The sequence below is a fragment of the Hemiscyllium ocellatum genome, chromosome 4, assembly GCF_020745735.1.
Source record: "Hemiscyllium ocellatum isolate sHemOce1 chromosome 4, sHemOce1.pat.X.cur, whole genome shotgun sequence".
In the NCBI taxonomy this organism is placed as follows: Eukaryota; Metazoa; Chordata; class Chondrichthyes; order Orectolobiformes; family Hemiscylliidae; genus Hemiscyllium; species Hemiscyllium ocellatum.
The window spans coordinates 2,145,975-2,171,687 of record NC_083404.1 but is presented as its reverse complement, the minus strand read 5'-3'; positions in this window follow the sequence as shown (position 1 = coordinate 2,171,687).

Sequence of the window (25,713 nt, the reverse complement as noted above, 5' to 3'; positions counted from 1 at the left end):
TCACACCATCCTCGGTTATAGTCCAGCAGGTTTATTTGAAATTGCAAGTTTTCGGAGCAACTTTTGGTTGGCATGGATGAGTTGAGCCGAAGGGTCTGTTTTTGTGCTGTCTGTCTCTATCGCTCAATGACTCTATATCCCGGTGTCGTGTGACTTTTGACTTTGTCCAGCCTAGTCCAAGACTGGCACCTCTACATCAGGCCAGGGAATGGTTGCTTCCTGAGAGATCCCATGTGAACTGTCACAAGGGGGAGCAAACCGATGGCACTGATTGCATTTTCTGAGTGGCTTTTAAGTTGTTAAAAGCCATGATAGTCTCATTCATGCTTAGCAATGTTCTTAACATAGAGAAACATACAGGACTGCCTTCTGCCCACATCAAAGTTTTGCTAATTTCTTTTTGTAACAAAGGACATTCACGTATTCAAATCGTTACTGTTAACGTAAAACCTTCAAATTGTTCTTGAGGTATTATTCATCTCAGGAACATAGGAACAGGAGGAGGCCATTCATCCCTCAAGCCTGTTCTTCCATTCAATGAGATCATGGCTTATTGATGGTCTCACTCCATATCATATATCTTTGACCCCTATCCCTTAATAGCTTTGCTTAACAAAAATTGATCTTTCTCAGATTTAAAGTTTAACAACTGATCCAGCTGTTTGTGGAAGAGAGTTCCAAACCGCTCCCATCCGTTAGGAGTAGATGTGTTTCTGAACATCTCTCCTGAACGGTCTGGCCCTAATCCTCATACAATGATGCTTGTTCTGGAATCCCAACCAGTGGAAATAGTTTATCTTTGTCTAACCTGTCCTTTCCTGTTAATATCCTGAAGACTTTGATTAGACCATCCCTTAACCATCTAGATTCGATAGAACACAGACCTAATCTGTATAATCTCTCCTCATAACGTAACCCCTGAAGTCAGGGTATCACTCTTATAAACCTACATTGTACTCCCTCCGAGGCCAATCTATCCTTCCTCAGGTTCAGTGCCCAGATCTGCTCCGAATGGGATCTAGCCTTTGTTTTGTATAACTGCAGCATAATGCCTGGACCTCTGTACTTCAGCACTCATGATATACGCTTTCCTAATTATTTTCTGCACCTGCTCGTGATAATTTAAAGACCTATCACCTGAAACCCCCAAATCTCTTTGGACATCCACCGTTTAACTTCAAACCATCTAGAAAGTACTCTGACCTGTTGTTTCGTTTCAAAACAGAAAACCTCGCAGTTGCTTACATTGAGTTCCACCTGCCACAGTTTTGCCCATTAATCTCGTCTACCAACAACAAAGGCACAAATGGCTGGAGAAACTCAGCACATCTGGCAGAACCCATGGTGAGAGAGCAGAGATAACATTTCGGGTCCAGCGATCCTTCGTTAGAACCCTTGAGCAGGCTGCCTTTTCCTGGATGGTGTCAAATGTCTTGAGTGTTGTTGGGGCTGCCCCTATCGAGGGCAAGTGGGGAGTATTCCCTCACATTCCTGACCTGTGCCTTATGGGGAGGCTCTGGGGAGCCAGGAGGGGAGTTACTTGCCGCAGGATTCCCAGCCTCTGACCTGCTCCTATTACTTGATTTTGAAACGAATCGATTTCCCTGGGGCCCTCCTCCATGTTTACTTTGTGACCAGTCTATTTAGCCTTTCCTCTTGCACACTAATCCCAGATTGATTCAGGGGGAGCCTGTCCCAATTCCTTCCTGTCTCAATACTGATGCCAGTATTCCATGAAATTGTTCCCTCTCTCTTGCATGAATTCTTTAGCCACATGTTTAATTGATTGATCTTCTTATCTCTGTGCCAATTTGCACATGGCTTGGGTAATAATCCAGAGATAATAACCCAAGTGGTTCAGTTCTTTGATTTTGTTCCTCATTCCTGATATTTCCCAGACTGGACCTCTTGCCTACTCTTGCCAATGTTGTTGGTGCCAACATGAACACCACCAACTGGATCCTCCCCTCCACCTTTCCAATGTCTTTTCAAACTGGTTCGAGATGTTCCTTACCTTGGCACCAGGCAGGCACATACCATGTGGGGCTCCTGACCCTTCTAGAAAGAAGACTTCTTACCCCCATGTAGACTTCATTTAAGTCTATGTGAACGATAAACTGGTGCCATAGGCTTGTCAACTTTATGATATGAAAACGTCGTTGAGTTAAATGGGACTATATAATTTAAAAATTACAATATATCACCTCAATGTGAATTGGTTCCAAGCATTAAAAAAAACATTTGCTCAAATTATGAAATTATTTTACGAAATTAGAAAATGGAAAAGCTTTTTCTTTCATTTATCATAGCTTTTGTGTGCTGCATTTATCCCCCTGTTTGACATTCAATGCGGTCTTACAGATTGTTGAGGGATTCAGATTTTATTGTGGATAAAGAATGAAACAGGAGAGGGCAAGATTTGGTCAGATACATTTACACATGGATCACAGGCTGGAGAATTCTTTGTTACTTAGCATTGTTATTCTGATATTTGAATGCTACAATTAAGTAACGTAAAATATATCATCAACAATATAATCCAAGAACTTGATGGATTTATAGACATAATCCACATATTTAGAATAATGTGTTAAATGTATTAGCATTCATTTGTTGATAAGTAATGCACTTGTGCAAATAGCATACATTCACATCAAACAAATGTATTTGTGATTTGCTTTATCTTTCAGTGTTACTGTTGTTCTATTAAACTTGTTAACCATCATTTATGGAACATTATTCCAGCAATGATGTGATCTATATTGAAGGCAATCAATATTAACTCCATTCCTGACAGTCACTGGAGCATTCTGTACATAGATTGAATTTGATATTTCATTGTAAAAACTCACAGACCCAGAAAATGTGCAGTTATTGAGACACGGCTCCACGAGGACAATGGTCTATTCATTGGCTTTATATTTGAAAGCTAGAGACTGAAATACAAACCAGTTTTTAAGATAGTGAGGGCTCTAGCACATTTCTCTCTATTTTGTCGGTATTTTGCTCTGCTAACTATGAAATATACCAAAAAGCAACAATATTAACATAGGTAACTTGGAAATTCTATCATCATGATTAAACACTGACATGCCATTAACTTCAGTATGCAGTGGCTTTCTTGTGATTTAGTTTGATGCTCTCGGTTATTACTTTGAGGATACAATTGGATTGACATTTCTTTTCCTTTTAAAGGATTGCAAGAATGTGAACATGAAAGGCAGTTTAATGCGAATGTGTAAAAACACAAGACATGCTTTTAATTTTTAACAATTATGACAGTCTAAATTAATCCAAAATGCACTTGAACTAAATCTGACACTAGATGCAACATTACGTTTTCATAAATTATATTTTAGTTTTTGATGTTCTTACTATAATGTTTGAGACCTATATGTGTATGTAAAATAAGAAATGCTGGATTTGAAGGAATAAAAGCAAGACAATTTTTGTTATTCACATTAACATTTGCAGGTGATATATCTATGTTCAGCATGGAACAGGGAATGATTATTCTGAAGTTTCCATCCTTTGTGCTCCTGGTACAGTCACAGGACAGAAAAAGTGCAGAATGGGGTGTTCCAATGCTTTGCAGATTTGATATCTGGTGAAGATATTTATGTTGTGTGTTAGTTGGTGGGTCTATAGTTTATATTACTGCATAAAATAAGTTTCATTTCAATATGCATTTGGAGGATACAGGTGTGCGCATGTATTATTCTTCAAATCTCACCTTATTTCTGGTGTTCATATTTTGCTATTCTGTCCCCTCTGTGGTCTACAAGATAGCTCCCTGGAGCTCTCTCTGTGGAAGGCCTTGGGTTGGATTTCTTCATTGCTGACCTACATCTTCAATATGAGTTTTGTTCCAGTTTGTGTGAGTTTCTAAGAATCATTGAATCTGTTTAATATTGCATGACAAGGCCAACAACCCACTGGTCCTGACCCATCCTTTGACATACACTCACTGCTCAGTCAATGATATCTGCACTGGCTTGACCACGTTATTGGATGGAAAACATATCTCCAAAAAACAATTGATCAGTGAACTGGTCACTGGGTTGTGATTGCCTGATGCCCATAATTCTGCTTCAAGACAAGCCTGCTGTGTGTGTGATATGAATGTTAGACATAGACACAGGCAGCTCTGATAGTCACTAATGGCTGTGTCACCTGGAGAGTTGACTGTTTCAGAAGACCATTGGGAGAGTGAGCAGAAAAGGAAAGTTCAGTTGCTTATAGAATGATAGAATTAGAGAATCCCTATGTTTGACTCATGAAGTCCACACTGACCCTCTGGAAGCTTCCCACGCACCTAGCCTGCATATCCCTGGACACTATGGGCAATTTAAGTGAAAGTGAGGACTGCAGATGCTGGAGATCAGAGTTTAGATCAGAGTGGTGCTGGAAAAGCACAGTAGGTCAGGCAGCATCTGAGGAGCTGGAAAATCAATGTTTCAGGCAAAAGCCCTTCATCAGGAATCACAGAAAATCAGGATTCCTGATGAAGGGCTTTTGTCGAAATGTCGATTCTCCTGCTCCTTGGATGCTGCCTGAACTGCTGTGCTTTTCCAGCACCACTCTGATCTTGATTCTGGGCAATTTAGCATGGCCAATTCATCTAACCTGCACATCTTTGGACTGTGGAAGGAAACCGGAGCACCCGGAGGAAAGCCATGCAGACACGGGGAGAATGTGCAAACTCCACACAGAGAGTTGCCTGAGGCTGGAATCAAACCTGGGACCCTGGCGCTGTGAGGCAGCAGTGCTTCTGAGAAGAGTCCGAAGAAAATGGGAAAAAAAACAAGAACAGCGAATGTTGGAAAACAGAAATTGCTGGAGAAATGTAGTAGGTCTGGTAGCATCTGTGGAGAGAAATCAGAGTTTATGTTTCAGGTCCAGTGACACAGAACACAGAACATTACAGTGCAGTACAGGCCCTTCGGCCCTCAATGTTGTGCTGACCTGTGAAATCAATCTGAAGCCCATCTAACCTACACTATTGCATTGTCGTCCATATGTCTATCCAAAGACCATTTAAATGCCCTTAAAGTTGGTGATCTTTCTTCCAAATTTTTAATTCTGCTTTCTTCCCACAGTGTTGCCAGACCTGTTGATTTTCTCCAGTTTCTGTTTCTAGAGAAAATGCGAAGCTTGCACTAATTTCACAACACACAGACCTCTTCTGCAGTAAATCTGGCTAAGATGGCAAGGTCAGCGGGAGACTCTCCTTACTACAGACAGGGCTTGATGCAGTGTTGAGCATCATGGCACTAACCATTAACGTGTGAGACTGAAGGCTGTCACAAAGAGATGAGATAACCTTACACAGAGTCACAAAATCATAGGGCCATACAGCATGGAAACAGATCCTCCAATCCCATCATGTCCCCAAACTTAACTCGTTCCATCTACTTCCATTTGCCGCATATTCCTCTAAATCTTTCCTATTCATGTCCTTATCTAAATGTCTTTAAATGTTGCATTCACCACTTTCTCTGGAAGTTCATTCCGCACACGAATCACACTCTGTGGAAAAAGATTGCCCCTCATGTCCTTTTTATCACCTTAATAAAATGCCCCCTAGTTTTGAACTCCCCCACTCAGGGGAAAAGGCGTTGTTGTTCACCTTATCCATGCCCCTCATGATTTTAGAAACCTCTATAATGTCGCTCCTCAACCTCTGAAACACCAGCAAAAAATGTTCCAGTCTTTCCAGTCTATCTTTATAACCCGAACTTTTTATTCCCAGCAACAGCTTGGTAAATGGCTGGCACGGTGGTTCAGTGGCTCAGTGGTTAGCACTGCTGCCTCACAGTATCAGGGATCCAGGCTTTGATTCCCGCCTCGGGCCACTCTCTGTGTGGGTTTCCTCTGGGTGCTCTGCTTTCCGCCACAATCCAAAGATGTGCAAGTCAGGTGAATTGGCCACGCTAAATTGCCCATAGTGTTAGGTGCATTATTCAGGGGTAAATATAGGGGCAGGGAATGGGTTTGGGTGGGTTAGTCTTTGGAGGGTCGGTGTGGACCTGTTGGGCTGAAGGGCCTGTTTCCATACTGTGGGGACTTTAACCTAAATCTCTTCTAAACCTTCTCGAATGTAGTATATCCCTACAATAATAGGATGACCAGAACTGTAGGCAATATTCCAGAAGAGGTCTCACCAATGTCCTGTACAACCTCAACATGATGTCCCAACACCTACACTCAGGTCTGAGTAATAAAGGTAAGTGTGCTGGATCCCTTCTTAACCATACTGTTTACTTGTGACATACATTTCAAACAATTATGTGCCTGAGGCCCCAGGTCTCTCTGTTTGTCGTTACCCAGGCCCTACAGTCACTGTATAAGACCTGCCCCTGTTTGTTTTGCCATTGCAAAATCTCACATTTATCCAAATTAAACTCCATCTGGTATTCCTCAGCCCACTGATCCAATTGATCAAAATCTGTTTGTAATCTTAGATAAACTTCTTCACTGTCCACTTTACCACCAATTTTGGTGTCATCCTTAAACTTACTAACCACGTTTCCTAAAATCTCATCCAGATCCTTTATATAAACGCCAAACAAAAATGGACCCAGCACCAATCCCTCAGGCCCCCAGTCTGAAAAACAACCTTCCACCATCATGCTCAGTCTCCTGCTGTCATGTCAATTTTGTATCTAGTTGGCGAACTTTCCCTGAATCCAGGTGACCTAACTTTACTAATTAGCTGAAAATGTGTTGCTGGTCAAAGCACAGCACATCCTAATGAAGGGCTTATGCTCGAAACGTCGAATTCTCTATTCCTGAGATGCTGCCTGGCCTGCTGTGCTTTGACCAGCAACACATTTTCAGCTGTGATCTCCAGCATCTGCAGACCTCATTTTTTACTCGATAACTTTACTAATTAGTCTGCCATGTGGAATGAAGCCCATGTGAATAACGCCTACCCTCTGCCCTCATCAATAGTTTTATTTGCTTCCTCAAAAAACTCAGTCAGGTTTGTGAGACACAATCCCTTTGCACAAAACCGAGCTGACCACTCCTTATCCCTCCTTGCCTCTCCAAATACATGGAAATCAGAGCTGTCAGAATTACCTTGATCAACCTACCCACCATCGATGTCAAACTCACAGGCCTATCATTCCCAAGCTTCAGCTTACAGCCCTCCTTAAACAAAGGCACAACATTAACAATGCTCCAGTCCTCCAGCACCTCACACGTGGTCACAGATGATATATATATATATATATATATCTCTGCTAGGAGATTCCCTGACGTCCTACAATGTCCTGGGGATTTATGCACTTTCGTGTTTTCTAAGACCTCCAGCACCCCCTCTTCTGCAATGTGGGCTGTCTTCAAGACATCAATATTTACTTTCCCAGGTTCCTTAGCCTGCATTCCTTTCTCCAAAGTAAAATCTGATGCTAAATATGCATTTAGCATCTCTCCCTTCTCCTGAGGTTCAACACATAGATGACCAAATTGATCTTTAAGGGGCCCTATTCTTTCCCAAGTTGCTCTTTTGTTCTTAATGTACTTGTAGAATCTCTTTGGATTATCCTTGACCTTATCTGATAATGCTATCTCCTATCCCATTTTTGTACTCATGATTTCCCTTATAAGAATGTGTCTACACCCTTGATACTTTTTCAAGAGATTCACTTGATCTAATGGGGGCAGCATGGTGGCTCAGAGGTTAGCATTGCTGCCTCACAGCGCCAGGGACCCAGGTTCGACTCCTGCCTCGGGCGACTGTCTGCATGGAGTTTGCACATTCTCCCCGTGTCTGCGTGGGTTTCCTCCCACAATCCAAAGATGTGCAGGTCAGGTGAATTGGCCAAACTAAATTGCCCATAGTGTTTGGTGCATTAGTCAGGAGTAAATATAGGATATGGATCTGGGTGGGTTGCTCTTTGGAGGATTAGTGTGGACGTGTTGGACTGAAGGGCCTGTTTCTATACTAGAGGGAACCTAATCTAATACCTTTATTCATCCATTGTTCCCTACTCTCACTGAAGCTAAAGTGAGGACTGCAGATGCTGGAGATCAGAATCTAGATCAGAGTGGTGCTGGAAAAGTGCAGCAGTTCAGGCAGCATCCAAAGAGCAGGAAAATCACCGTTTTGGGCAAAATCCCTTCATCAGGAATAGAGCCTCCGGGGGGAGAGATAAATGGGAGTGGGGGTGGGGCTGGGGAGAAGGTAGCAAAGAGTACAATAGGTGAATGGGGGTGAGTATGGAGGTGATAGGTCAGAGAGGAGGGTAGAGTGGATAGGTGGGAAGGAAGACAGGCAGGCAGGACAGGTCATGAGGATGGTGCTGAGCTGGAGGTTGGAACTGGGTAAGGTGGAGGGAGGGGAAATGAGGAAACTGGTGAAGTCCACATTGATGCCCTGGGGTTGAAATGTTCCGAGATGGAAGATGAGGCGTTCTTCCTCTAGGCTTTGGCTGGTAAGGGAGCGATGGTGAAGGAGGCCCAGGACCTGCATGTCCTTGGCTGAGTGGGAGGGGGTGTTGAAATGTTGGGCCACAGGGCGGTGTGGTTGATTGGTGTGGGTGTCCCAGAGATGTTCTCTAAAGCGCTCTGCGAGTAGGCATCCAGTTCCCCCAGTGCAGAGGAGACCACATCGGGAGCAACGGATACAGTAAGTAATGTGTGGATGTGCAGGTGAAACTTTGATGGATGTGGAAGGCTCCTTTAGAACCTTGGACAGAGGTGAGGGAGGAGGTGTGGGTGCAGGTTTTACAGTTCCTGCGGTGGCAGGGGAAGGTGCCAGGATGGGAGGGGGAGTTGTAGGGGGGGCGTAGACCTGACCAGGTAGTCACTCCTCCCCACTACTCTCACCAGCCTTACCCTTTATTCCAACAGGGACATGCTGACTCTGAACTCTTAAAATCTCAATTTTGAAAGCCTCTCACTTGCCTCTCATCCCTTTACCAATGAACAGTCTACCCCAATCGACTTTTGAAAGTTCCTGTCTCATACCGTTAAAATTGGCCTTTCTCCAATTTAGAGCTTAAACTTTTATACAAGGCCTATGCTTTCCATAACTATTTCAAAACCAATGGAATTATGATTAATGGTCCCAAAGTGCCCCCCCACCGCTAACACCTCAGTCACTGGTCTTGCCTTATTTCATAAGATAAGGTCAGGTTTTGCTCCATCTCGAGTAAGCTGGTTAAAGCACAGCAGGTTAGGCAGCATCCAAGGAACAGGAAATTCGATGTTTCGGGCATAAGCCCTTCATCAGGAAGGGCTTATGCCCGAAACATCAAATTTCCTGTTCCTTGGATGCTGCCTAACCTGCTGTGCTTTAACCAGCAACACATTTTCAGCTCTGATCTCCAGCATCTGCAGACCTCACTTTTTATCCTTCTCGAGTAAGTACATCTACATATTGATAAAGAAAATTTTCTTGAACACATTGAACAAATTCCTCCCATCCAAGCCCTTTACGCTATGGCAGTCCCAGTCAATGTTCAGAAAATTAAAATCCCCTATTATCACAACCCTATTATTCTTACATTGAGTTGAGATCTCCCTGCATTTTATCTCCTCAATTCCCCCCGACTACCTTTGTCCAGATTAAAATAAATTTCCCAGCTCACAGTACATTATGGGGCAGACCCATTGACCGACTAAAGCAATGTTTCTAATGTCTAGACCTTTGGAGACATCCAGCTGAGGTTAACAGGGTTCTGGTAATCTGCTGCATCCTCTCTCTCAAAATATCATAATTATAAGGGTTATGAAGTTGAAGATGTGTACTATACCTTTGAGAGAGAGTGAATACTGTTTTGCACTGACGGCTTACCAGCACCTGTTGTGTGACTAGCTAGCAGTCTTAGAGTGGACTGAAAAATTGAAAATATGTAACATTTGGCTGTGAAACAGATACTTGAGTTCGTTGCTGCTTTGACATCAATTCAAACTTAACCAATCAGGTTAAATTGTGCCCAGGATACTACAACAAAATCAATTTTGAGTTTATTGTTTTTGCCAACCTTGAACCTATGTGATGATCCAATGTTTGGGGTATAAAGAAGGAGGCATTTTGAAAGTTAGACAGAGAGTAACTGCCACTGAGAGGGACTGCCAGTCAAAACACTCGCGATCGAAGGTATCTTTCTCATATGAAGCATGTTTGCAGAAGAGGACTGAAGATGATCCAAGGAGATTTACAGCTGAAAGGAGAAGGATATTGGAGACAACAGTTGCTGTGTGGTATGGAACTTAAGTTGATATAATTTTAATACAGGTTTTTATGGGGACAGTATGTTGTTTTAGAGGTGGAGGCAGATAACAAACATTTAAGAGGAAAGGAGGCTTAGAGTTGTAAATAGTAGTTGTTTAACGTTCACTTTTAGAGTTAAAGAATAGATTGATGTTATTTTCTTTAAATAGTGAAACTTGGGAGTTCTCTGTCACTCATACTTTAACAGATTACGAGGTGAGGTGAGCTTTTCTGGGCGTTTGGTTTATTTTAACAGAGGGGTTCCCCGCTGTGTTATAATGTAAGTGTGGAGCCATGGCAACTAGCAATCCAGAGGCTCAATGAGGAAGAGATGGAGGAGAAAGAGGCGGCGACAGAAAGAAGGCATCTTGGATTCCTTTGTTCTGGACAGGCCGCTCACATGCAACTTTCAATAGGACGACATTCCTTTCACCCTCCATCTGAGCTAATTGTTTATCATGTCCCCTCGGTCAGTAAAAAATCATCGCTAACAAAAAAACAAACTTTGCACTTCCATTTTACCCAACAGCACAGCCAACTAGATAAACAAAATTGAACACTTTAATCTAATTCATTCTCTCCATGACCTCTTCATGGGTTCCTTTGCCTTGTATAAGGCTCCCCCAGTGGCTGCAGGGTAAAGCTGCAGATAGTGCTGGACCATGCACTTATGTAGCTGTGGGTCTGCGTGACCTGGTGATGACAGTGTTGCCTTAATATGGACGGACTGAAAGCTGTTGGCAACTCCACTGGCACAGAGGCACGCTGGGGCAGTGGGAGAGAGAGCACTGACTTCAGGCTTCACCATGACAGCTGGTATCTTGCCAATCTTAGCAATCTGTTAGAAACCACAGGATGTAGTGGGAGCCTGCATCTCCCTGTGAACACTGGGATTTATAGCTCGTCTGGCAGCAAGTCAGCACCCGCTGACCTCAGTCTGAGCTTCCAAAGCACACAGAGACATTGACATTCCCACAATGACCCTCTACCTCTGGGTCCACTCAGTGGGTGAAGCCTGGTAATTGCTACTTGCCTTTACAGGGCCTTCCTCAGGAATTTGCACTCTAGACAAGTCTCCTGAGAATTCCTGGTCAATCAAAAGCAGCACCTTCCCAGGAGAAGAGCCAGTAACCAGGGACCCTCCAAAGATTCAGCCAAAGGCTAAGCACAATGGGGCTCCCAAGGAATGGAGATACAGGACATGGAAGGGAAGAAGGGTTTGAGGCAAACCAGGCTTTGGTAGCTCCTGATGCCAGCTCCCTTGGCCTGGCACAGGATGAACAATGATGAAGGCCTGCAACCCTTCTCCCGAGATTACCGGGAACTCGGCAGAGTTCTCTTGTTGGCTTTTGGGAGGCATGGGAGAATTACGTTAGCACCCAGTTGGTTCCTGAGATGCCACGGAATTCCTGCCAGCTGGTGCATTCATGCAGTTTCTACTCTCGGGCTTCCAGCTTCCAATTTTATTGGGGACAGTTTCCCAATGTCAGGAATCAAATGGGGACACTCAGATCCAACTCTTCCAACCTCCTCCTCTGGCAGGCTGAGTTAGCATGTAAGACAAGTGTTAAAGAAGACACAAAGAGTCTGCAGAAAGTCATAGACAGGCTAACCGAGTGCTCAAAAACATGTTGATGGAAGAAAACATGGGAAAATGTGAGGTTATGCAGTCTAGCATGGGGAATAGAGGAACTGAATATCAGTTAGCTGGAGAAAGACTGCAGAAAGCTGTAGATCAGAAGGATTTCAGAATTTTCGCACATGAAATGAAAACAAAAAGCTAGCACACAGCCAAAACCGAAGTTGCTGGAAAAGCTCAGCAGGTCTGACAGCATCTGTGAAGAGTAATCAAAGTAAACGTTTCAGGTCTGGTGACCCTTCCCTCAGTTCCCTCAGGATCTGAAAAAAATTAACTCTGATTTCTTTTCACAGATGCTGTCAGACCTGCTGAACTTTTCCAGCAACTTCTGTTTTTGTTTCTGATTTAGAGCTTCCGCAGTTCTTTCGGTTTTTTATTAAACTAGCTCGCAAGTTCAATGGGTAAGAGGCAAGCTGAATGGAATGGAGAACGAAAATAGGGGAGTCTTATGAAAACTATACAAGGCAGCGGTCATACCCTGAAAACATATATTGCTGGAGAAACTCAGGCGATCTGGCAGCAACTGTGGAGACAGAAACGGAGTTAACTTTTTGAGTCCCGAGTGAGACCATGCATGGAATATTGTGGACAGTTTCAGAAACTTTATCTTAGGAAAGACATGTTAATAATGGTGGTGGTTCACTAGACTGATACTGTGCCTGGAGGGATTTTTGTCTGAGGGAACGTAGAACATAGAACATAGAACAATACAGCACAGAACAGGCCCTTCGGCCCACGATGTTGTGCCGAACATCTATCCTAGATTAAGCACCCATCCATGTACCTATCCAATTGCCGCTTAAAGGTCGCCAATGATTCTGACTCTACCACTCCCACGGGCAGCGCATTCCATGCCCCCACCACTCTCTGGGTAAAGAACCCACCCCTGACATCTCCCCTATACCTTCCACCCTTCACCTTAAATTTATGTCCCCTTGTAACACTCTGTTGTACCCGGGGAAAAAGTTTCTGACTGTCTACTCTATCTATGTGTGGGAAGTGTGAGTAGGTCAGGTCTGTGCAGAATAACATGAGGTGATTTTATAGAAACATACATAGGGTCTCAGGGGGCTTGAGAAGGTAAATGCTGAAAGGTTGTTTCCCATGTGGGGACAGTCTAGGACTCAAGGACTTAACCTCAGTGTAAGGGGTCACAGAGTTGAGGAGGAATGTCTTCTCACAGAGGATCATGGGTTTACAGACTTCTTTACTGCAGAGGATGGAAAGGCTGGGTCATTAAAATATTTAAAACATTCAAGGCTGAGGTAGACACATTGTTAATCAGTAAGAGAATCAGAAGTTGTAGGGGAAAGTGGAGTTGAAGACTATCATATTGGCTGTGATCTCATTGGCTGGTGGTGTAGACTTGATGGGTTTAAAGTGTGGAGAAAGTGAGGTCTGCAGAAGCTGGAGATCAGAGTCGAGGGTGTGATGCTGGAAAAGCACAGCAGGGGGTCAGGCAGCATCTGAGGAGCAGGAGAGTCGAAGTTTTGGGCATATGCCGTTCATCCTGGTGAAGGGCTCCTGCCCGAAACGTCGATTCTCCTGCTCCTCACATGCTGCCTGAACTGCTGCGCTTTTCCAGCAGCACACCTTTGACTGATGTGCTGAATGGACTACTTCTGCTCCTATATTTTACAGTCTTGTGACCTTAAATGCTACAGAAAGCATAAAGGACAAACAAGTTGGTATAAGACAACATGAGCCATATAGAGATTGAGTGACTGCCCAAAATGGATCCTGTATGAAGGGATTAGAGTCTTTCGGCCTAGAGCAGTGATGAGGTGCATCTGTGGAAACCATCAAGGAAGTGAGTCTGAGGGGAGAAAGGTAAAGGATGTGCTCTATTGGTTAAACAGAGCAATGATATTATGAATCACATCAAACAGCGCAGTGTTCCTAACGAAGATCCCGATAAGTAAGGGAAAGAATTGCTTATGACTTATGACATCCCAGAGAGAAAAACTTGGGAGAGACTGAAGAGAGTGATGAGGTTCAGGTTGAAGCTGGATGATGTTCTCTGCCCTGCTTCAGGGTAGATGAGAACTGCAACTCCAGGTACTCCAGACCATTTTTTTAATGAAAAGGAAGATGTTTGGACAAATGCCTTTGTACTTGAAACAAAAACTAAATAGGAGTAGCAGGGCTGAGCCTGGGCCTCGTCCACTTTCACCTGCTTTCTTTTCCTTCTTTTTTCTTTGTTTTGCTTTCTTTAAAGCCTGGGGAGTAGGGGGAAGATGGAAGAGGTCTCAGGTGGTAGCAATGTGAGGGCAAGCTAGGTACGGCTCCATCCCAGCCTGGGGTCTCCTGGTGAGTGAGGAGCAGATCCTGGGCCAAGCCCATCTGTTCCTTGAAGACAGAAACAGGGGAATATATAACGGGGAACAAAGAAATGACAGAAGAATTGAATTGGTACTTCAGATCTGTGTTCACTGGGGAAGACACAAGCAATCTCCCTGAGGTCGCAGTGACTGAAGGACCTGAACTTAAGGGAATCTGTATTTGCTAGGATTTGGTGTTGGAGAGACTGTTAGGTCTGAAGGTTGATAAGTCCCTGGGGCCTGATGGTCTACATCCCAGGGTACTGAAGGAGGTGGCTTGGGAAATCGTGGGTGCATTAGTGATTATTTTTCAAAGTTTGATAGATTCGGGATCAGTTCCTGCAGATTGGAGGGTGGCTAATGTTGTACCACTTTTTAAGAAAGGTGGGAGAGAGAAAACAGGAAATTATAGACCAGTTAGTCTGACCTCAGTGGTGGGAAAGATGCTGGAGCCTATTATAAAGGATGAAATTACGACACATCTGGATAGTAGTAACAGGATAGGTCAGAGTCAGCATGGATTTATGAAGGGGAAATCATGACTAATCTTCTGGAATTTTTTGAGGATGTAATTCTGAAGATGGACGAGGCAGATCCAGTAGATGTAGTGTACCAGGACTTTCAGAAAGCTTTTGATAAAGTCCCACATAGGAGGTTAGTGAGCAAAATTAGGGCGCATGGTACTGGGGGCAAAGTATTAACTTGGATTGAAAGTTGGTTGGCTGATTGAAAACAAAGAGTAGTGATAAAAGGCTCCATTTCGGAATGGCAGGCAGTGATCAGTGGGGTACCGCAGGGATCAGTACTGGGACCGCAGCTTTTTAGAATATATGTTAATGATATCGAAGATGGTGTTAGCAATAACATTAGCAAATTTGCAGATGATACTAAGCTGGGTGGCAGGGTGAAATGTGATGAGGATGTTAGGAGATTACAGGGTGACCTGGACAGGTTAGGTGAGTGGGCAGATGCATGGCAGATGCAGTTTAATGTGGATAAATCTATGGTTATCCACTTTGTTGACAAGAACAGGAAGGCAGATTACTACCTAAATGGAATCAATTTAGGTAATGGGGCAGTACAAAGAGATCTGGGTGTTCTTGTACACCAGTCAATGAAGGTAAGCATGCAGGTACAGCAGGTAGTGAAGAAGGCTAATAACATGCTGGCCTTCATAACAAGAGGGATTGAGTATAGAAGCAAAGAGGTTTTTCTGCAGCTGTATAGGGCCCTGGTGAGACCACACCTGGAGTATTGTGTGCAGTTCTGGTCTCCAAATATGAGGAAAGACATTCTGGCTATTGAGGGAGTGTGGTGTAGGTTCATGAGGTCAATTCCTGGAATGGCGGGACTACCTTATGCTGATAGACTGGAGCGACTGGGCTTGTATACCCTTGAGTTTAGAAGGCTGAGAGGGGATCTGATTGAGACATATAAGATTATTAAAGGATTGGACACTCTGGAGGCAGGAAACATATTTCCGCTGATGGGTGAGTGCCGAACCAGAGGACACAGCTTAAAAATACAGGGTAGACCATTTAGGACAGAGATGAGGAGAAACTTCTTCACCCAGAGAGTGGTGGCTGTGTGGAATGCTCTGCCCCAGAGGGCAGTGGAGGCCCAGTCTCTGGATTCATTTAAGAAAGAGTTGGATAGAGCTCTCAAGGATCGTGGAATCAAGGGTTATGGAGATAAGGGAGGAACAGGATGCTGATTAAGGATGATCAGCCATGATCATATTGAATGATGGTGCAGGCTCGTAGGGCGGAATGGCTTACTCCTGCAAGTATTCTCTATTCTCTATTGATCTAGGCCGGTCACATTATTTTCTTCTTTTTCTTTTTCTTTTTTTCTTCTGTTTTTGTTTTCTTCATCTTCCTGATGTTGCAGGGAGGTAGGAACAGTGTTGATGGGGACTCGGGTTCGTAGGTCGGATGTGGTTTCGTAGGTCCGATGTGGACACGTAGGCCTGATATGGATTTGTAGGCCTGATATGGATACATAGGCCCGATGTGGATTTGTAGGCCTGATATGGATTTGTCAGCGCGAAGTGGATTTGTAGGCCCGATGTGGATTTATAGGCCTGATGTGGATTTGTAGGCCCGATGTGGATTTATAGGCGCGATGTGGATTTGTAGGCCCGATGTGGATTTGTAGACCTGGTGTGTGGGCTTCTGGAATAGCCACAGGGTGTCAGCTCCAGCGGTGGTGGAGCATGAACACTTGGCAGCATCAGTGGGTCATTGACTGTAGCGGTGTCAGTGCCCAGACTGGGGACTCCTGGCTGCAGTCGGCCCGGAGCAGGGCCTCCTGGATATAGTAGGCCCGGGGTGGGGTCCTTGCAGACGTTCTGGATCTGTATTTAGGATCCCAGCTAATGAAGATGATCTCTGTTTAGGTTTTTTTTCTTTTATTCTTCTTGTACATCAACATGGTGTCAACTTGTGGCAGCAGAACACTTTTCACTCTACCGCCCTCAATAGATGCAACAATAAATAAATCATTCACATCTTCAGATTTGGAAGATAGAAAACAAAGCAGAACTCGGAGTTTCTCCAGCTGCTTCTGTTTTTGTTGCCTTTGTACACTGTTACCATTATGCACTGTGACCTGTAATTATCATGTGACTTCTTATGTTATCTATTCTTGGTAAAGATTTGAGAGATTAGACCATGCAACTTGTCACATGTCACAATGAGATTGCTGCCCGGAGGCTGATATCTGACCACCATATCCCCCTTTATTCACATGTAACCTGCAGATAGACTCTGACCAGCCAGCTCAGAGCCAGGCCCTGCAGTGAGGAGACTCTCTGAATCCCTGGCTTACTTTTTTTATCCTTTTTTTTATTAAACAATTACAAAACAGTTTCCAAAAAACAGTTCACATTTACAGCTGCATGCAGAGAAACAGCAATTTTACGAGGGAGAGAGGCAGCAAAGCCAGGCCCCAAACCCTGACATTCAACCAGTTTACAGGGAAATGAGGACAAACCTCAAATCCCAGTTTCAAGCATGACAAGACAGCAACAATGACATTTTTACATAAAAAGACAATCCAGTTACATAAAAAAAAGCAGTGCATACAATACAGACCCAGCAAGTCCCCGTCCCTCCCACCTTCCGGCCACTCTGAGGCAGCCCACCCCCATGCTCCTTCCAGTTCCCAGTCCACCCTGACACACCTTTTGACCACCTCTAGGACAGTCCCCCTGGGTGACAGTGGTCAGGGCGGCCTTCCGACTCTCGGTCTGCCCCTACGTACCACTGGGCTAATCCCTGGCTTATTTTTTTTTCTTTTTTTTCTAACACTCCTGTTTTTAAAAATATTTTAACCCCCACACTGCCGCCTAACTGCGGTAGTGCTTATTTTTTGCCCAGCACCCATGTTGTGTGTGTGCAGGTGAATCCCTGGCTTATAACTGTCAGCCAGGGCTCCATGATTGGCCCAGGTTAAGAGGATCTCCTAGTCAATCAGATCCACCTGTCCTTGTTCCAATCACTACAGTCTTATGGTCCAACTATTGTTTCTAATAACTGCCACACGTTAATGGCTGCCTGAACTACAGCACAAAGGTCAGTTCACTCACTGACCCAACAGTCCCCTTTCTCTTCCAGGAACGTTAAAAATCCATTAGCCAATGTCATTAAGCTGAGAGTTGTCCATATCAACTGGCTCGATCCCTCAGTACTGGCCTCTTTGTAGTCACATTGTCCTGTTCCTGACCATCCACTAAACCAGGTGAGCCCAACCGAAGGGTTGTGGCAGCTTCCTGGAACACGGCCTTGGGAATGTACCCCCTCTCTGATACATTACAGGATCTGAAGCTCAGACTCCAGCTCATTAACTCTGAACCAAGTTTCTCAAAGCTGTGTGCACTTACCGTGGATGATGTGGAGTCCATGGTGGGAGCAGTTAAGCTGTTAATTCAATACAATGTCTCCCCTGTACCAGATTAAATGATTGTGCTTCATTTGGAGAGGGAAAAAGTAATTTAAAACTCACCAACTGCTCACCTTATTAATGGGCTTCAATCTCACAATCTGTTGCTGGTCTCTGGCTCTGTCGCCTGACCCACTCCACTGTACCTCCTGCCTCACTCACCAAATTCCCAAATTCTCAAATTCCCAAATTACTTGTTGGAAGCAGCAATCATTGGGCGTACTTTATTTTGCATGTTTGAAAAATTCTTCATTTAATATTGTTTCCTACATCCTTTCAGAAGGCACTGTAGATCAATAATGCCATTTCCTCTTGAGTACTTGAGCTGATGTGTATTTAGCAGCTGTACATCTGCACAAGAAAAGCTCTGTGGCTGAACTGCAAATATAATGACTGTAACCCCAACTTCATGAATAATAATATTTTGGGGAATCTGTTGAAATATTGTGAGAAATTTCAGTTCACTATAACAAAGCAAAATGTTGTGAAAGTGGCTTCCTGTTTTGTAGCTGTTCTTCATAATTGTAAACCATGCGGAGATATTGCAAGAAGCAAACGCGAGACAGGACCTTCTTTCATTGGTCTTTGATATGATGTTGCTGTTCAGATGTTAAATCTGACTAATACAAAACATTGACACAGGTTTGCATTAAACAGCATGAGAGGCTTTAAAGTTCCCCAAATGACATATCCCCAAAGATATGGAACATGCTTGTTAAATTCTAGACTGACATTTCATCTGTTGTTTAACTTCTATCTCTCTGTCAAACTCAAACTCTGCCAAACAAATTATTACAAAACAAGAAAGAGATGATGCCCAATCACCATTAACTGGGTGAAAATCAATAAGTCACAACAATCCTATGACAAAAGAATGGAAACAAGTTCCCCTTTTTTGATCTTGTTGACAGCTTCTACCTAACTGAGTTTTGAGTTATTGTATCTCATTAAAGCTTGATTCCACAAATAAAAACTTCAACCAAGCATTATGGCAATAGCAAATCCCATTGAAGAAGGTAGATGTATTGTATTGAAGTTCTTGCTGAGTGCATTGTTAGTCTTCAGGGAAAGATGAAGGAATATATGATGACCTTGAGATTTATTCCAGCAAAAGCAAATGATGATTTACGGATGTTGCTGAAGGGAGTGGAAAAAACGTGCAGCACAATATCTACAACTTGTCTTATCGTTCATCCTAGGCCCAAGTGAGATCAGTAATTGATCAGAATAGACCAGGCATGGTGTGTCTATTTGAAGAATCCTGTTAATCTTCGTTACATGGTAAATGACATATTCTGAAAGTTATATGGAGAATTAAATATATGAATCAGAACTATTCATTTTAAGCAGAATGTAAGGGAACTGGCTTCATCTTAAACAAAGGAAGTATGCCATTCTAATAAACATGGCTGCAGGTTAATAACATAGAACATAGTACAGCACAGTACAGGCCCTTCGGCCATCCATGTTGCGCTGACCACTTACCCTACTCTAAGATCGGACTAACCTACATGCCATTCATTATACTATCATCCATGTGCCTATCCAAGAGTCGCTTAAATGTCCCTAATGTATCTGACTTTACTCCCACTGCTGGCAGTGCATTCCACACACCCCCCACTCTCTGTGTAAAGAACCTACCTCTGACATCTCCCTGAAACCTTCCTCCAATCACCTTAAAATTATGCCCCATTGTGAGAATCATTTCTGCCCTGGGGAAAGGTCTCTGGCTATCCACACTATCGATGCCTCTCATCATCTTGTACACCTTGATCAAGTCACCTCTCATCCTTCTTTACTCCAATTAGAAGAGCCCTAGCTCCCTCAACCTTTCCTCATAAGACATGCCCTGCAGTCCAGGCAGCATCCTGGCAAATCTCCTCTGCACCCTCCCTAAAGCTTCCACATCCTTCCTATAATGATGTGACCAGAACTGAACACAATATTCCAAGCGTGGTCTAACCAGGGCTCTATAGAGCTGCAGCATAACCTGGTGGCTCTTAAACACAATCCCCAAGCTAATGAAAACCAACACACCATACATCTTCGTAACAATCCTATCAATGTGGGTGGTAACTTTGAGGGATCTATGGATGTGGACCCCAAGATCCCTCTGTTCCTCCACACTGCCAAGAATCTTGTAAGGAGAAAGTGAGGACTGCAGATGCTGGAGATCAGAGCTTAAAAATGTGTTGCCGGAAAAGCACAGCAGGTTAGGCAGCATCCAAGGAGCAGGAGAGTCGAAGTTTCGGGCATGAACCCTTCTTCAGGAATGGGGAGAGTGTGCCAAGCAGGCTAAGATAAAAGGTAAGGAGGAGAGACTTGGAGGAGGGGCATTGGGAATGCGATAGGTGGGAGGAGGTTAAGGTGAGGGTGATAGGACGGAGAGGGGGTGGGGACGGAGAGGTTGGGAAGAAGATTGCAGGTCAAGAAGATGGTGCTGAGTCCAAGGGTTGGGACTGAGGAATGGTGGGGGAAGGGGAAATGAGGAAGGTGGAGAAATCTGCATTCATCCCTTCTGGTTGGAGGGTTCCTCATTTCCGCCACCTCCAAACGGACCCCACCACTAGGGATATATTTCCCTCCCCACCCCTATCAGCGTTCCGGAAAGACCACTTCCTCTGCGACTCCCTTGTCAGATCCATACCCCCCACCAACCCAACCTCCACTCCCGGCACCTTCCCCTGCAACCGCAAGAAATGCAAAACTTGCGCCCACACCTCCCCCCTTACTTCCCTCCAAGGCCCCAAGGGATCCTTCCATATCCGCCACAAATTCACCTGCACCTCCACACACATCATTTACTGCATCCGCTACACCCGATGTGGCCTCCTCTGTATTGGGGAGTCAGGCCGCCTACTTGCAGAACGTTTCAGAGAACACCTCTGGGACACCCGGACCAACCAACCCAACCGCCCCGTGACTGAACACTTTAACTTCCCCCTCACTCCACCAAGGACATGCAGGTCCTTGGCCTCCTCCATCGCCAGACCATGGCAACACGATGCCTGGAGGAAGAGCGCCTCATCTTCTGCCTAGGAACCCTCCAACCACAAGGGATGAATACAGATTTCTCCAGCTTCCTCATTTCCCCTCCCCCACCTTGTCTCAGTCCCAATCCTCGGACTCAGCACCACCTTTCTAACGTGCAATCTTCTTCCTGACCTCTCCGCCCCCAACCCCACTCCGGCCTATCACCCTCACCTTAACCTCCTTCCACCTATTGTATTCCCAACGCCCCTCCCCCAAATCCCTCCTCCCTACCTTTTATCTTAGCCTGCTTGGCACACCCTCCTCATTCCTGAAGAAGGGCTTATGCCTGAAATGTCGATTCTCCTGATCCTTTGATGCTGCCTGACCTGCTGTGCTTTACCAGCAACACATTTTTAGGGAAGAATCCTTTAACCCAGTATTCTGTATTCAAATTCAACCTTCCGAAGTGAATGACTTCATACTTTTCCAGGTTGAACTCCATTTACCTCTTCTCAGCCCAGCTCTGCATCCTGTCAATGTGCTGTTGCAACCTATAACAGCCCTCCACACTATTCCCAACTCCACCAACCTTCGTGTCATCGGCAAACTTACTGATCCACCCTTCCACTTTCTCATCCAAGTCATTTATAAAAATCACAAAAAACAGAGTTCCCAGGACCAATCCCTGTGGAAAACCACTGGGCACCGAGCTCCAGACCGAATCCTTTCCATTTATTACCACGGTCTGCCTTCAATGGGCCAACCAATTCTGTATCCAGACAGACAGACAAGTTTCCCTGTATCCCATGCCTCCTTACTTTCTGAATGAGCCAACCATTCTCAAACGCCTTGCTAAAATCCATAGACAACACATCCACTGCTCCATCTTCATCAATGTGTTATGTCACATCCTCAAAGAATTCAGTAAGGTTTGTGAGACATGACTTGCCCCTCACAAAGCTATGCTGACTATCCCTAATCAAACTATTATTTTCCAAGTACTTATAAATCCTGTCTCTCAGAATCCTCTCCAATACTATGTCCACCACTGACCTAAGACTGACTGTTCTCTAATTCCCAGGATTATTCGTATTCCCTTTCTTGAACAAGGGAATAACATTTGCCAACCCTCCAGTGGAAAGTGAGGATGCAAAAATCATCCCCAAAGTTGCACTAATCTCTTCCCTCTCTTCCTATAGTCACATTGGGCATATCCTGTCTGGCCCAGGGGACCTAGCTATCCTTGTTTTTCAAAATTTCCAACACATTCTTTTTCTTAGCATTAACCTGTTCACATGTATCAGTCTGTTTCACGCTGTCCTCACAAACATCAAGGTCCCTCTCACTAGTGAATACTGAAGAAAAGTATTTATTAAAGACTCCCCTACCTCCTCTGACTCCAGGTGCAAGTTCCCTCCACTGTCCCTGATCGACCCTACCCTCTCTCTGTCCATCCTCTTGTTCCTCACATAAGTGTGAAATGCTTTTGGGTTTTCCTTAATCCTACCCCTAAAGCTTTTTCATGTCGCCTTCTAGCTCTCCTAAATCCAATCTTCATTTCCTTCCTGGCTACCTTGAAATCCTCTCGAACTCTGTTTGATCCTTGCCTCCTCAACCTTAAGTAAGCTTCCTTCTTCCTCTTGACTAGATGTTCCACATCCCTTGTCACCCAAGGTTCCTTCACCCTACCATCCCTTCCTTGTCTCAGTGGGACAAATCTATCCAGCACTCACAGCCAGTGCTCCCTAAACAACCTCCACATTTCTGTTGTGAATTTCGCTGAGAATATCTGCTCCCAATTTATGCGCCCCAATTCCTGCCTAATAGTCTTGTAATTCCCCCTCCCCTAATTAAATACTTTCCTCTACTCTCTGCTCCTGCCCTTCTCCATGAGTATAGTAAAGGTACTGATCCCACCGAGAGATCTGACACCTGACCTGGTTTGTTGCCAAGCACCAAATCCAATATGGCCTCCCCTCTTGTCGTCCTATCTACATATGGCACCAGGAACCCTTCCTAGACACACCTGATAAAAACTGCACCATCCAATTATTTGCACAAAGGAGGTTCCAATCCATATTAGGGATTTGAAATTAGCCATGACAACAATCCTGTCACTTCTGCACCGTTCTAAAACCTGCCTCCCAATCTGCTCCTCCGTGTCTCTGTTGCTATTGGGGGGGATCTGTAGAAAACTCCCAATAAAGTGACTGCTCCTTTCCTGCTTCTGCCTTCCACCCAGACTGACTCTGCAGACAAACCCCCCTCGATTCCTGCAGCTGTGATACTATCTCTGATTAGCAATGCCTCGTTGCTACCTCTTTTAGCTCCATCCTTATTCCTTTTGAAACATCTAAACCCTAGAACATCCAACAACCATTCCTGACCCTGTGATATCCAAGTCTCCGTCATGGCCGCAGCATCATAGTTCCAAATACTGATCCATGCTCTAAGTTTCTCATCCTTATTCCTGATACTTCTTGCATTGAAATAGACACACTTCAACCCATCACACTGACTGCACCTTTGCCTATCAAGTGTCCCTCCCTTCTCACAGACTCTCTGCATGGTGTATCTAGTCTACCCTATCATCTGATCTGTAGCTCAGGTTCTCATGCTCTTGCCAAACTAGTTTAAAACCTCCCGAAGAGCTCTAGCAAACCTCCCATCCAGGATATTGATGCCCCTTCAGTTCAGATGCCACCTGTCCTTCTTGTACAGGCTCCACTTTCCCCAGAAGGTATCCCAGTGATCCATGTAGGAGCCCTCCCTCCTGTAGCCACATGTTCACCTGCTCTCGCTCTCTGTTCCTAGCCTCACTAGCATATGGCACCGGGAGCAATCCTGAGATTACTACTCTGCTCATCCTGCCTTCGAGCTTCTGACCTAACTAACTGTATTCTCTTTTCAGAATGTCCTCCCTTTCCTACCTATCTTATTGGTACCAAAGTGTACCACAACTTCTGGCTGCTCTCCCTCCTCCTTAAGAATCCTGTAGATGTGATCTGAGACATCCATGACCCCAGTACCCGGGAGACAACACACCATCCGGGAGTCTCGATCGCACCCACGGAATGTCCTGTCTTTCCCTTTCACCATTGAATCTCCTATCACTATAGAACATAGAAAAGTACAGCACAGAATAGGCCCTTAGGCCCACGATGTTGTGCCGAGGTTTAATCCTAATGTAAAATATAATAACGTAACTTATGCACCCCTCAACTCTCTGCTATCCATGTGCATGTCCAGCAGTCGCTTAAATGTCCCCAATGACTCTGCTTCCACCACCACCGCTGGCAACGCATTCCATGCATTCACAACTCTCTGTGTAAAGAACCTACCTCTGACATCTCCTTTATACCTTCCTCCTAATATCTTCAAACTATGGCTTCTCGTACCAGTCAATCCTGCCCTGGGGAAAAGTCTCTAGCTATTGACTCTATCTACACCTCTCATTATTTTGTACACCTATCACTCTCCTATTCTCCCCCCTTCCCTTCTGAGACACAGAGCCAGGCTCAGTGCCAGAGATCTGGCCGCTGAGGTATCCCCCTAGTAGGTTCCTCCCCCCGCCCCGCACACCCCCCCAACAGTCTCCAAAACTGTATACTTATTATTGAAGGGAATGGCCGTTGGGGATCTCTGCATGGTCTGCCTATACCCTTTCTCTCACCTGACAGTCACCCAGCTACCCTTATCCAGTAACTTAGGTGTGACTACCTCCCTGTAAGTCCTCTCAATAACTCCCTCTGCCTCCCAAATGATCTGAAATTCATCCAACTCCAGCTCCTGTTCCCTAGACGAGGTCTGTGAGGAGCTGGGGTTCTCAGAAGTGCAGTCAGCATGGACACTGGTGGTGACCCTTACCTCCCACATCCTGCAGGAGGAACATGCAACTGTCCCAGCCTCCATCCCCTCTGTTCTAAATTACTGACAGAGATTGAGTAAATGAGAAGGAAAAACAAAAGCCTTGCAATGCCTTACCAAGTCTCCACACATCGGGTTTTTTTTTGGTTAGAGGAAGATGACAAGTGGGAGACACTGCACATGCAGTGTTTGAGTTTAGCTGAACAGATCAGTCCATGTAGCCAACAATCCCCATGTCCGCAGGGATTACCTTCCCATCAGCCCCTGGACCTCAGTCCCACTGCTGCTGCAAATGGAGCAAGCTTACACAGAATTGATGTATAAATGCTTTGACTTTGACCTGAAAAGGTATAGCAAATCATGTGAAGCTATAATCAGCTGGGGAAAGAGAAAATACTTTAGAAATTGCAGTTGGTGCACTGGATAAAAAGTAGAACGAGGGGAAGACATTTATTTTTCCTTGTAATGGGATAGAGGCGTAAACAACAGTTGGCATTTCTTGTCAGTTGAAATTTTTAGGAAGGTTGTACTCATTGGTTATTGCCTTGTTGCTCTCTGGTCAGGGCTATCTTTGAGTGTTAGATTCTCCCATTGAGGGGGTGCAGAGAACTGTTCACTGCTGGGGTCAACTGGTCTACCCACCTCCTTTTCACTTTCAGATTGCTGTTTTTGTTTAGTGTGAATAGTGTCCCCAACACTCCGGAAGCAACACCTCAAGGCGTCACAATCTACAGCCTGTGCTTCCG